Raw genomic sequence first — 14,360 nt, forward strand, 5'->3', positions numbered from 1 at the left:
AGTTTTATGCAGATCATGAGGCATTGCTTGGGAAAGGTACTATATGTATACCCTCTACATCACGTGCGTTCATGGTCTATTTATAAATATCCTTATCTGTGATTTTTTCTTGAATAAAACATAACCCTTTTCTATTCAATTTGTAAATAACCCTTTTACATTACATCCTTCTATATGTAAAAAATGTTTAAAAAAGGGTTTTTTCAAAATGCCTTATTTTGAACCCATGTGATGTAAAAAAAAAGATCATGAGAGAAAATGACTTTGGTACTTGTCATGCCGACCTACTCTTCGAGAAAAGATAGAAACATGCTCGAAAGTGGAGTAAAGAAAAGAAGAATAATAATAATTGTTATGGGAGAAAATGAAGAAATTTCTTGCCTCCCAAAAAAGGTGGCAAAAACCCTTGGACGAGAAGCTGGCTGTGGAAAAGGTGGCAACACCTCGCAGTCTAGAACAATTTTTTAAAAAAAAGAATAATAAAAACTATTATGGAAGAAAAGGAAGAAATTTTTTGTTATAACAAGCCTCATTCTCGGAAAAGGTGGCAAACATCCTTGGATGGGAAGCTCGTTGTGGAAAAGGTGGTAACATCTGCAGTCCCAGAACAACTATCTCCCCTGTGAAAATCCCCAAGATGCAAATTTGAAGCCACCTCCCATGGTGCGCTATGTCCTATGCTTAGACAGTTGTGTCTAACCTCCATAGAAAATGACTTCTTCTACATGCGATTCAAGTTCTTGATTTGTTGGCTACCTCCTTGGGAACACCTCTTCATCGACCAACCCTATTAGATATCATTGACAAAATGAAGCTGCTCTTCATCAACAAACCCTTTGAATGATGTAAGCTTTCATCCTAACTAGATAGGGATGTGAGTATGGATTGCCCTCCTATATTTATCAATAGTGTGAGACAAAAGTGGATTGACTGTGACTGATTTTTCCTTCAATCAACTTTGAGAGGTGAGGATTAAGGGACGTTATGACATGGGTGTCAGGTACATTTTATTTTCCTATGCAAATAGAGGAATAGCCTATGCCATCACCACTAAATACGTCATTCTGTTCTGTGCAGTACTGCACTCTAAGGCTCCATAGCTTGCCTTCTCTCACCTATACCAAATGGGTTTGGATGCACCGATGCACCATCAACTATGTACGTTGGCATACTTCCTTTGCAACATTCCCCTTGTCAATTTCTCAACTAGGTGCAAGATATGGATTTTTATTCCTTCCCTTTGAGTGATGTGAGCCGTGGAGTGAGTGATTGCTCTATCATTCACACATGAGCACCTATTGAGTTGAGTGCAACATTCTTCATCTTCAATAACTTAATCGTTATCCATCAACAACGCTACCTCCCTGGGTATATTGGACACGTGCTATGGCGAGTCATGGTACCTCCTACAAACGATCCAACTCATAGCACGTCAATGATGATCCACCTCGACCAACTGCATGGGCCAAGTATTTCTAACCCTACCTCTTACGTTTATATATGTGTGATATGTCTTAAATGTGGGAACACTGTCGTGCTACTACGCATCCGAGGTGTGAAATCCACCCAAAAGTTGTGTGTGTGGGATTTGTTACTTTGTACATACTTAGGTTGTGTGCTTTGCCACTCTATAACTGGTGAAAGAAACACAGATGCCACAGAGAGCTTGAAGACTATTGTAGGCAAGCATGAGGAAAGTTTTGATGATGGTTTTGACATTAAACCAATATCAGAGTCAAATCTATCAGTACAGGACTCTTGCTTTGTTTCAGATGCAAGTACTCATGAAGACGCTATTTCTATTGCACAATTTGATGGGTGTTTGGAATGCAAGCCAATGTTTCTTTTGTGATGCTGTACTTGATGGCTCTATAGAAGGTTGTGTTGAGCATATGCACAAACAGCATGGTTTCTTTATTCTAGATTCAGAATTTCTTAAAGATCCTCATGGAATGCTGAATTATCTTGGCTTGAAGGTGACAAGGGGTTTTGTTTGCTTGTATTGTGATGATCAAGGAAAAGAATTCCAAAGTTTGGAGGCAGTTCGAAAGCATATGATATGAAAGAGCCATTGTAAACTATGATATGAGGATGGGGGCATAGATGAGGAGTTAGAGGACTTTTATGATTTCAGTAGCAGCTACACGTTTCAAGGCACTTAGTGGGAGCTCAGAATTAGTCATTTGACATGATATGAGAGGAAAGCAATCCACCAAAATTCTAGGCTCTCGGGAATTTTTCTATTGTGAGTGAGGAGTCGCTTTTCTGGGGCCGAAAGTGGCGTGTTGATGGGGAAGAGCCATATTGAGAGGAAAAAGGAAAGGGCCGTTGGTCTCCATTGGGGCAGATAGGAAAGATGAATAAGGGAGGAGTATGGCTGCCTACAGAAACAAGGGAGTCACAAGGCAACAGAGAGAGGGGACAGCAACGAGGAAGAATCAGGGGATGAGTGAGTAGTGAACCAGTATTTGTGCATTGGTGCAATCCCGATGTGAAGTCTGTTTCCATTATCGGTAAAGAAAGGGGTAACAAGTGAAGTGCCATGTTGGATGAGGAAAAGGCTCCGTTGGCTGGTTTTCAATGGGATTAACGAGACAATGAGGAAAGAAATGGAGTACTAACGCATCCAAGTGGAGGTGTTCTTTGACCAGAAGATCGAATGTTGGAGGGAAAAAGAGTTTGGTTCCTTTTCCGATCATCGAAAGAGTGCAAGGTTCCAGAAAAACGTTTTGAAGAAGGGGGCTGTTCCTGAGACAACCGCCAAAAGGGGCAATCAATATCCAGTCGGACCCATTGTTCTTGGATTCTTTGTTTTCGTGGTTATTGATTCAGCTCTTTGAGAGCGAACACAGCAGGGCCATCGCAATTCAAAAGGGAGCTTGTCCAGCCATGACGACCTCCAAGCGCTTTGAAAATAGGGACCAAATCCTGTACCTCTTTGGTGAAAAAGATGACGTTTTGGAGTGATAGATCGGCTCCTTCGATGTTTCTTGAATGAGGGTGAACGACTTCTATGCTTGCTGCTAATACGTAGATCAGGAGACCTGCTTCTGCAATCACAAAGGATGCTTCTAGCTTAGGAAACAATTTTTTTTAACTTGCAGATAGCAACACAGAAATCTTGGTCCGTCTTCTATCAGTTTAGCCAGGATGGGCAGAAAAGAATGTACAGGTGCAGCAGAAAATGATCGAAGTTGTCTCTGATCTGGCTGAGCGCTCCTCATGTTTTTTTTAAAAACGATGTGTTGTGCTGTGCATTGTTGGTGTTGTTGAGAGTTGCTGAGAGGGTGTCTGACATAAAAAAAACACGAGCTTAGGCAATTAACTGGAGTTTCTAAAATAGGTGAAGGAGGGAGAGGCCATGGCAGGAACGTCGAATCAACTTGTGATTGACAGCTACCTCTCATATCTTCTAATGTTGCAACAACCTTTGAGAAATCTGGCCTTTTGTTGGGATCAGTAGGCCAGCATTGATGAACTAAATTTGCTAAAGGGCTCGGACAGTTGAGTGGTAAAGGAGGTCTTGCATGCTTGTTTAACACAGCAAAAGCTGCTTGAATTGGAGATAAGCCTTCAAATGGTACCTGTCCTATCAAAAGCTCCCATACTACCAACCCAAAGCTGTAAACATCTGCTTTCCTGGAACAAGGCTTACCACTGAACATTTCAGGTGCCATCCAGCGGAAAGTTCCAATATCATCATTCCTTAAACAATACCACTCTGACTCAAAACAAGCTACCTCAAAATCTGTGATCTTCACAGTCAGGTCCTCTGCCAAGAGCAGATTATGTGACTTCAAGTTCCGATGCAGCACACCTTGAGAATACAGATACTCCATACCACGAGCTATATCAAGGGCCATGTTGAATACCAATTTCAATGAAATGAAAAATGTTGGCTGTTTATTTTGCAAATAGGCCCTTTTAGACCCTAGAGGAAGGTACTCTGTGATGATGCAGCATATTGGTGGCTTTCTACATGTTCCAACAAACTTCACTATGTTTTTGTGATGAACTCTCGATCTGTTATGATGCCAAATTGAGAAGTTTGTTATTCAGTAAAGAGATCCTTGATTTTGGTCCAATGTTATTGGATTTTGTATAAATCCTTTACAGTAGTGGACATTATTTTGATCTGCACTAAAACTGTTTTCTAAACCTCTTGTATACACCTCTGAGGATCCTCCGTACTTGTCCTTTATTGCTGCTGTAGCTATTCTGAGGGCTGATACATACAAAATTGTTGTCTTAAATTGGATTCAGGATTCTCAAAGGCTGTGGATGTGAACATAGACAATAATTACCTGTCTGAATCAAAAGAACAAGCTGTTATAACAGAGTTCAGCTTCTCTGATGTAAAAGAGGGAGTTGCTAAGCTAGTAAGCTGTTTGTCTCATCAGTCTTCTGAAGAGTTGTTGGAATGTAAATATGAACGTTGTGGAGGCCGCCACTGTGAGCTGATTTGGCTTTCTATTCATCTTCAGTTATTGGTAGAAATAAAAACAGAGACTTGATATCATTTTCTCATCTTTCTTATTTGCTCGATTGATCTTCTATCTTGGAATTTCTCAAGGACATCTGTGGTTGCAACTTTGCTTTCGAAAACCCTTCGACATCTTTGGTGAACCCGACGTGAAAGCGTCGCATAAATTTCAGGATGGGAGATACTTCAGCATCCATTTCAGCCTCTTCTACGATTCTTGTTGTGTCATCTTCTTCAGCTCCATCATTGACTGCTGCTTCAAGTACTTCAACGGATGATCTAAAGCAGATTTTGCAGAATATGTCTATGTATATGCAGCTTCAAAATCAGTAGACACAATTGTATATGCAGCAGCAGCAGCAATTGCATCAACAACAGTTGTCTCAGCAAAGGCAACTATATTCGGAGCAGGAGAATGCAATCAGCGCGACTAAGGCGATTGAAGCAGTTGAGAATGAGAAAAAGCTATTTGATGGCCGTAATGTTTCAGCATATTTGAAGACATATGAGATCAAGATGGGATTTTTTGGAGTACCAGCTGGACTTATGAGTAAGTATTTCCTTCATCTTGTCACACCCGCCTTGAGGGAAAAAGTGACTGATCTTTTTATTCAAAATTCACATTGGCAAGATTTTAAGAAGGCCCTGAAAGAAGAGTATTTCCTTGAGGACTTTGGGATGGCTACACGGTGGTCATTCCGAGAGTGGGTCTACATGCCAAACAAAGGTCTAGCTGCTTCAGAGTTGATACGAGAATTTGAAGAGAGGTATAGTCAGCTTGATGCCATTGAACAAAGAGCATTGGATGTTGAGAAAGTTGAGCTTTTCTTGCAAGCTGCAGATCCTGCTCTTCAGGAAGCATTAGGAGAGCTTCTTGAGGATCGCATGAAGCCTATGGGTCTTAAAACGGATTGGCAAGATGCCCAGGATGCAGTCTCGACTTTGACCAAGAGGAGGATATGGAAGACTCGCCTACAGAATGGATCTATGACACCGACGCCGTCTTTTGCTCCTATGCCTGCTTCTATCCCTGTTATTTTTTCTCTTCCTCAGCCAGTTTCTTGGCCTATGCCAGTGCCTACTGTTTCTACTCCTCCTGTTCCTCCTGTTCCACGACCGATGCCAGCACCTTCTGCTACAAAACCATCCACTCCGTCGGTGCCATCCTCTCTTGATGATATAATCAAAGGCATAACGGATTTGACACTAGAGTTAGTTAAAGAAGAATTGGTGGGAAAATTGAAAGAGTAGTTTGCTTCGACTGCACCTACTATTTCTTCTAGTGCTCCTACTGCACCTATGAGTGCTCCTAGTGCACCTAGGAGAGATCGAAGGTGTATTTGGTGTGATAGTATGGACCATCAGCATTGCAGGGATTGTGAATCTTTTCAGGATGCAAGGAGGAATAATTTGGTATTTTGGGGACAAGATGGTAAGATTTGGTTGACTGAAACAGGAGCTCTGCTTGCTACCAAATTTGGGAAAGGCGGAATGAAGAAGTTAGTGGATGACATGGCTGTGCGTACTTCTTATGTGGCAGCTAGAGGAGATGCTTCTGAATATGGAGTCCAGATTGAGAAAGGATAAGAGAATCAATCAGCATTATGGACTTATGCTATGGAGACGGCAAACAAGGGAAAAATTCAGCAAACTGTTTTGACTAGTGCAGGCTCTAGCATCAGATCTGAGACAGGTTGGGATTCGCTTGTTGACAGGTACACTATTTATGCCTACTTGGCTAAGTCTCAGGGAGCAGATGTACTTGTTGAGGAGAAGCGTAAGAGGGATGAAGAAAATCCAAGTGCAGCTAAAAAGACTAGAGGGGGTGAGTTTGTTACTCCACCTACTGCAGGACCGTCTTTGAGACCAGGGCCAGAATGACAGATGGAAGATGCTCAAAATAAAGAAAAGAGGCAGGAGCCTAGAGATAGAAAGCAGCCAGGGTTTAGATTGATGTCCGATATTGAGACATCTACGGACATGAAGAAAATCTTTAATGACAAGATACTTGGCAGTCAGGTGACTTTTACTATTTCTGAGGTTTTGGGCATCTCGAAAAGAGAGTTTTAAGATCAGTTCCAAGAGATCCTGAAGAGGAAAAGATATGCATTGCCTACTACTGATACACAGGGAGTTTTGATTGGGGAGTTGGATGAGGATGAGGATGAGGTTATGGTTGAGAATGCTTCTGTTTTTCCACAGATAAAGAAGAGGGTTCAGCCTATGCATTATGCTGAAACTGATGAGCCTGTCTTGATACCGCGTAGTCACTTTTCGCGGAGTCATTGGGCTAGGGCAACTACAGAAACGATGGTAAAAATTGGAGAGAAACATGTGCCTTATGTTGCTTTGGTGGACCATGGTTCAGAGATTAATCTCATAGTTCGTGGAGTTTATGAAAGTAACAGATGGCCTATGGATGTAGAGCATGGGTGGCGTATGAGAGCCGCCAACAACACTACAGGTGATTTGTATGCTGCCTGTCCCAGTGTCAGGGTTTCTATTGGAGATGTAGCATTTCTTTGTGCAGGATTCATGCTCTTATACCATAATTCTTGGACAGCCATTCATCACAGAGATGCGCATGGAAACAAAGGTAATGGATGATGGATCTGCTTATGCACGGATTCGCAGTAAAGATGGCATGAGAGCAGTTCAGTTTATGACTGTGTGTGTGAATCATGTAAGAAACAGGGATACTCTTAGAGATGCACCTTTGCCCACTGTGAGGGATTCCGGTTTTCATTAGGTACCGATGTTTCGCAAGACGACAGTGGTACAGAGCAGAGGAGATTGGAGTTCTCGCATCTTGGCAGCAGTATTTTCTCCTCCAGTTTTGTTGGAATTTCAGCAAACAGTTCGATGAGCTATCAGAAGACTTCTAAGTTGCCTAGAGCTGCCAGGCAGTACATATGTAGGAAGGAGAAAAATTTGAAAAATGCAGGTATTTTAGAGGATGATGAGCATATAGATGGGATGTATGATAGGCTGAAAACTGATATGCAGAGTTGTCATAGTAATGTATTAGTGCAATCCCTGGACATGTTTCATGAAATTGCAGATTTTGTGTCACAGATAGAGTTAGAGGCTGAGGTGACTCAGCAAAAAGTATTGAGTGCTGAAGAAATTCAGCAAACAGAGTTTTCGGCTGATTATGATCAGCTTACAGAGATACAGAGGGCTGAAAACTTTCAGCACCACCAATAGAGTTTACTGCTGAAATATTTCAGCATCCAAAGTTTAGAGTTGTTCCTATGCAGTCCATAGAGCAGAGGGCTGAGGATATTCAGCCCACTAGAGTGCAGAATTGCTGATTTACAGCAAGATTTGAGTAATGCAGAGGATCATAATGAAGCCAGGGTTGACACGAAATACAAAACTGTGGATAAGAAGGTGAAGCCGGTAGCTGTACCGCTTCCACCTAACAGTGATCAGCAAATAGAGAGGGCTGCCAAACAGCCAATTTTGAGGAATCCAGAGCATATAGGCCATCAATTTTTAGCAGAGACTCTTGCTGAATTGAAAATTGAAAATGGTGATTTCTTGCTACCCACAGAGAAGCAATGTTTTCAGGAGATGCTTGAGCGACATGGAAGGGGGTTTGCTTTTTCCCCGCATGAGATTGGATGTGTGAATCCGGATGTTGTTGCTCCTATGGTGATCTTTACTATTCCTCATATTCCATGGAACCTCCGACCTATTCCAGTGCCTAAGGCACACCTGCCAAAGCTGATTGACTTGTTGAATGAGAAAATCAGGATGGGAATCCTAGAGCCTTCATCTGCACCATACTCAAATAGGTGGTTTACGGTTCCAAAGAAGAATGGTACTCTCCGATTTATACAGGATATGCAGCTAGTAAACAGAGTTACTATCAGGAATGTTGGTATAGGTCCAGTTGTGGATGAGTTTGCAGAAGCATTTGCTGGACGTGCCATCTATTCTTTAGGTGATTTGTATTTGGGATATGATTAGTTTCAGCTGGTTTTGGAAAGTAGGGACATAACCACTATGAGAACTCCTATTGGGCTTGTCAGGATGTGTACCTTGCCTCAAGGTGCCACTAATTCTGTTGCACATATGATGAATGCCATCCATAAGGTCCTTCATGATTACATACCTCAGCTTACCATGCCTTTCTTGGATGATGTGCCCATTAAGGGGTGTGCAGAAGAAGAGAAGAATGAGAGTCTAAATGAGCAGGGATGCAGATACTTTGTGGCTGATCATATTTTAGCTTGTGAGAAGATTTTGGCCAGGTTAGAAGAAGTGAATTTGACACTTTCACGGAAAAAATCTGTTTTTGGAGTAAATGAGGTTGTCATTGTTGGACATATGTGTGGATATTATGGCAGGAAACCCTCACCTGAGAAGGTGGATGCTATAGGCAAGATTACGGAGTATTGTTCTACCACTTTAGAAGTACGGAGATTCATTGGAGCTTGTGTGTTTTATATGATTTGGATACCCCATTTTGCCCACATAGTAGATTGTTTATATCAGCTGCTTTGAAAGGGGCAGAAATTTTACTGGGATGAGAGCCACACTAGAGCCATGCAGAAATTGAAGAAGTTATTGTAGATTGCTCCTACTCTCAGGAAAGCGGATTATAATTGCGGAAGGCCTATTGTATTGACAGTTGACACTAGTCCAATTGGCATAGGTTGGGCTGTGGGTCAAGATGATGCAGATGGAAATAGGTATGCTATTCGGTTTGGGACGAAAGTCCTAAACGAGAGACAGAGGAGATATCCGCAAATCAAGAGGGAGTTACTGGGGATTGTTACAGCTCTCAAATGTGACAAAGAGTACTTTATTGGAGCCTGAGTTGTGGTAGAGACAGATTGCTTACCATTGATAGGTATGATTACGAGTTGCTCTACTCCGGATATAGCTATGCTGAGATGGATTGCATACATCAAGTCATTAAATCCAGAATTTAAACACATAGCAGGGAAGGATAATCCAGTGGCAGATGTGCTGTCTAGAGCCAGATATGATGATGAGGAGACGCTACTTGCAGAAGAGGATGATGCAGAAATTTCAGCCGCTATGGTTGATCATGTTTGCCATGTCTATGATATTGTGGCGTTCATAGAAGAACTCTATGTTGGAGATTGGTTGCAGATTGGCAAGTACCTTAGTACACTAAGAAAAAGAGATGAATGGACAGATGAAGAGTTCAAGAAGATCAGAAGAAAGCCTATGGTTATTTTCTCAAGGACGGATTTCTTTGGAAGCATCTGAAGAAAAGAGGTGGATTACCCTTACGGGTTGTCTGTGATAAAGAGACACAGTTACAGGTGATGAGGGAATTTCATGAGAGTCCTTGGGCTGGTCATAGAGGAGTGTGGGCTATTTATGAGAAAATCAAGGAGAAATATTGGTGGAAAGGCATGTATAGAGATGTTTCTCACTTTGTAGAGACTTGCAGAGACTGCCAGATGCATTCAGTAGTGCATCATCGAGATGAGCTTCATCCGACCTATCCGCTATGCATTCATTATAAGTGGGTAGTTGACTTGGTTACTATGCCTATGGGTCTATGGCAGATGAGGTATTTGTTTTGGCTAGAGAGGATCTTACCAATCATGTTGAGGGCAGATCTTTGAGAACGAAGACCACTAGTGCAGTGTGTAAGTTCTTATTGGAAGAAATTTTTTGCAGGTATGGCTGTGTGGGTAAGATCACTGTGGATTGCAGTGAATTGGATGCAGATGAAGCTAGGGAGTTTTTCTCTCAACTAGGAATCAAGTTGGCTCTAACTACAGCATACAATCCAGAGGGAAATGGGAAGAGTGAAAGAGGGCATCCGCCGATAGTGAAAGCATTAGCTAAAGCATGCAGAGGACGGATTGGAGAATGGCCAAGACTTCTACCATTTGCTTTGTGGGCTGATCGTACGACTCACAGTGTTACCACAGGATATATGCCCGCAGAGTTGATGTATGGTCAGAAATCGGTTATGCCGATTGAGACTTGTGCTTTGACTTGGTCAGTTTTACCTTGGCAAGAGGATTTGACGAGAGAGGAGCTCTTAGCACTTCGGATTCGACAGTTGGAGAGAAGACCAGAGGATATTCAGCTAGCTATTGACAGATTGAAGGTTGCTAGACTAAGAAATAAGGACAGGTTTGATAGCAGGCATCGCTTGCGGCCTAGAGCAATAAAAGAGGGAGATTGGGTATTAGTCTTTGATAGCAGCCTTGAAAATCAGCATACTGCACTTCGGAAGATGGTGAAAAGATGGTTTGGGCCGTACATAGTTAGACATGTCTTTGATTGCAACATATGAGTTGAGAGAATTGGATGGGACAGTGCTTAGAGTGCCTATTGTTGCAGGAAAAAGCATCAAGATTTTCAAGAAAAGAGATGATGAGGATTATGCATTGGAAGAATTTGTAAGAGAAGAGCAACGAGAAGAAACTCCAATAGAAGAGACAGATGATATGACAGATAATCTTGCTGATATACCGGAAATACACAATGAAGAGATTGATCTGTTCGTGGATCTTGATGATAATGATCATGGGTAGTTGGCCCATCCGGAGGATGCGCAGGATTAGAGGGGGTGGATGTCGTGCTGCTGCGCATCCGAGGTGTGAAATCCACCCAAAAATTGTGTGTGTGGGATTTGTTACTTTGTACATACTTAGGTTGTGTGCTTTGCCACTCTATAATTGGTAAAAGAAACACAGATGCCACAGAGAGCTTGAAGACTATTGTAGGTAAGCATGAGGAAAGTTTTGATGATGGTTTTGACATTAAACCAATATCAGAGTCAAATCTATCAGTACATGACTCTTGCTTTGTTTCAGATGCAAGTACTCATGAAGACGCTATTTCTATTGCACAATTTGATGGGTGTTTGGAATGCAAGCCAATGTTTCTTTTGTGATGCTGTACCTATGGCTCTATAGAAGGCTGTGTTGAGCATATGCACAAACAACATGGTTTCTTTATTCCAGATTCAGAATTTCTTAAAGATCCTCATGGAATGCTGAATTATCTTGGCTTGAAGGTGACAAGGGGTTTTGTTTGCTTGTATTGTGATGATCAAGGAAAAGAATTCCAAAGTTTGGAGGCAGTTCGAAAGCATATGATATGAAAGAGCCATTGTAAACTATGATATGAGGATGGGGGCATAGATGAGGAGTTAGAGGACTTTTATGATTTCAGTAGCAGCTACACGTTTCAAGGCACTTAGTGGAAGCTCAGAATTAGTCATTTGACATGATATGAGAGGAAAGCAATCCACCAAAATTCTAGGCTCTCGGGAATTTTGCTATTGTGAGTGAGGAGTCACTTTTCTGGGGCCGAAAGTGGCGTGTTGATGGGAAAGAGCCATATTGAGAGGAAAAAGGAAAGGGCCGTTGGTCTCCATAGGGGCGGACAGGAAAGCTGAATAAGGGAGGAGTATGTCTGCCTACAGAAACAAGGGAGTCACAAGGCAACAGAGAGAAGGGACAGCAACGAGGAAGAATCAGGGGATGAGTGAGTAGTGAACCAGTATTTGTGCATTGGTGCAATCCCGATGTGAAGTCTGTTTCCATTATCGGTAAAGCAAGGGGTAACAAGTGAAGTGCCATGTCGGATGAGGAAAAAGCTCCGTTGGCTGGTTTTCGATGGGATTAAGGAGGCAATGAGGAAAGAAATGGAGTACTAACGCATCCAACTGAAGGTGTTCTCTGACCAGAAGATCGAATGCTGGAGGGAAAAAGAGTTTGATTTCTTTTCGGATCATCGAAAGAGTGCAAGGTTCCAGAAAAACGTTTTGAAGAAGGGGGTTGTTCCTGAGACAACCGTCAAAAGGGGCAATCAATATCCAGTCGGATCCATTGTTCTTGGATTCTTTGTTTTCGTGGTTATTGATTCAGCTCTTTGAGAGCGAACACAGCAGGACCATCACAATTCAAAAGGGAGCTTGTCCAGCCATGACGACCTCCAATCGCTTTGAAAATAGGGACCAAATCCTGTACCTCTTTGGTGAAAAAGATGATGTTTTGGAGTGATAGATCGGCTCCTTCGATGTTTCTTGGATGAGAGTGAACGACTTCTATGCTTGCTGCTAATACGTAGATCAGGAGACCTACTTCTGCAATGACGAAGGATGCTTCTAGCTTAGGAAACAAATTTTTTTAACTTGCAGATAGCAACACAGAAATCTTGGTCCATCTTCTATTAGTTTGGCCAGGATGGGCAGAAAAGAATGTACAGGTGTAGCAGAAAATGATCGAAGTTGTCTCTGATATGGCTGAGCGCTCCTCATGTTTTTTTTAAAAACGATGTGTTGTGCTGTGCATTGTTGGTGTTGCTGAGAGGGTGTCTGACATAAAAAAAACACGAGCTCAGGCAATTAACTGGAGTTTCTAAAAAAGGTGAAGGAGGGAGAGGCCATGGCAGGAACGTCGAATCAACTTGTGATTGACAGCTACCTCTCATATCTTCTAAAGTTGCAACAACCTTTGAGAAATCTAGCCTTTTGTTGGGATCAGTAGGCCAGCATTGATGAACTAAATTTGCTAAAGGGCTCGGACAGTTGAGTGGTAAAGGAGGTCTTGCATGCTTGTTTAACACAGCAAAAGCTGCTTGAATTGGAGATAAGCCTTCAAATGGTACCTGTCCTATCAAAAGCTCCCATACTACCAACCCAAAGCTGTAAACATCTGCTTTCCTGGAACAAGGCTTACCACTGAACATTTCAGGTGCCATCCAGCGGAAAGTTCCAATATCATCATTCCTTAAACAATACCACTCTGACTCAAAACAAGCTACCTCAAAATCTGTGATCTTCACAGTCAGGTCCTCTGTCAAGAGCAGATTCTGTGACTTCAAGTTCCGATGCAACACACCTTGAGAATACAGATACTCCATACCACGAGCTATATCAAGGGCCATGTTGAATACCAATTTCAGTGAAATGAAAAATGTTGGCTGTTTATTTTGCAAATAGGCCCCTTTTAGACCCCAGAGGAAGGTACTCTGTGATGATGCAGCATATTGGTGGCTTTCTACATGCTCCAACAAACTTCACTATGTTTTTGTGATGAACTCTCGATCTGTTATGATGCCAAATTGAGAAGTTTGTTATTCAGTAAAGAGATCCTTGATTTTGGTCCAATGTTATTGGATTTTGTATAAATCCTTTACAGTAGTGGACATTATTTTGATCTGCACTAAAACTGTTTTCTAAACCTCTTGTATACACCTCTGAGGATCCTCCGTACTTGTCCTTTATTGCTGCTGTAGCTATTCTGAGGGCTGAGACATACAAAATTGTTGTCTTAAATTGGATTCAGGATTCTCAAAGGCTGTGGATGTGAACATAGACAATAATTACATGTCTGAATCAAAAGAACAAGCTGTTATAACAGAGTTCAGCTTCTCTGATGTAAAAGAGGGAGTTGCTAAGCTAGTAAGCTATTTGTCTCATCAGTCTTCTGAAGTGTTGTTGGAATGTAAATATGAACGTTGTGGAGGCCGCCACTGTGAGCTGATTTGGCTTTCTATTCATCTTCAGTTATTGGTAGAAATAAAAACAGAGACTTGATATCATTTTCTCATCTTTCTTATTTGCTCGATTGATCTTCTATCTTGGAATTTCTCAAGGACATCTGTGGTTGCAACTTTGCTTTCGAAAACCCTTCGACATCTTTGGTGAACCCGACGTGAAAGCGTCGCATAAATTTCAGGATGGGAGATACTTCAGCATCCATTTCAGCCTCTTCTACGATTCCTGTTGTGTCATCTTCTTCAGCTCCATCATTGACTGCTGCTTCAAGTACTTCAACGGATGATCTAAAGCAGATTTTACAGAATATGTCTATGTATATGCAGCTTCAAAATCAGCAGACACAATTGTATATGCAGTAGCAGC

General features: G+C 41.9%; 2 pseudogenes; both read right to left on the reverse strand.

Annotated features, from left to right (window-relative positions):
• Positions 1-3,220: 3,220 nt before the first annotated feature.
• On the reverse strand, positions 3,221-3,863 carry LOC148031323 (serine/threonine/tyrosine-protein kinase HT1 pseudogene; annotated as a pseudogene).
• Positions 3,864-12,759: 8,896 nt separating this feature from the next.
• LOC148031324 (serine/threonine/tyrosine-protein kinase HT1 pseudogene) lies at positions 12,760-13,381 on the reverse strand (annotated as a pseudogene).
• Positions 13,382-14,360: the final 979 nt, after the last annotated feature.

The sequence above is a fragment of the Lygodium microphyllum genome, chromosome 9 (genome assembly GCF_053477565.2).
Source record: "Lygodium microphyllum isolate KBCC chromosome 9, Lygodium_microphyllum_v1.1.10, whole genome shotgun sequence".
Lineage (NCBI taxonomy): Eukaryota > Viridiplantae > Streptophyta > Polypodiopsida > Schizaeales > Lygodiaceae > Lygodium > Lygodium microphyllum.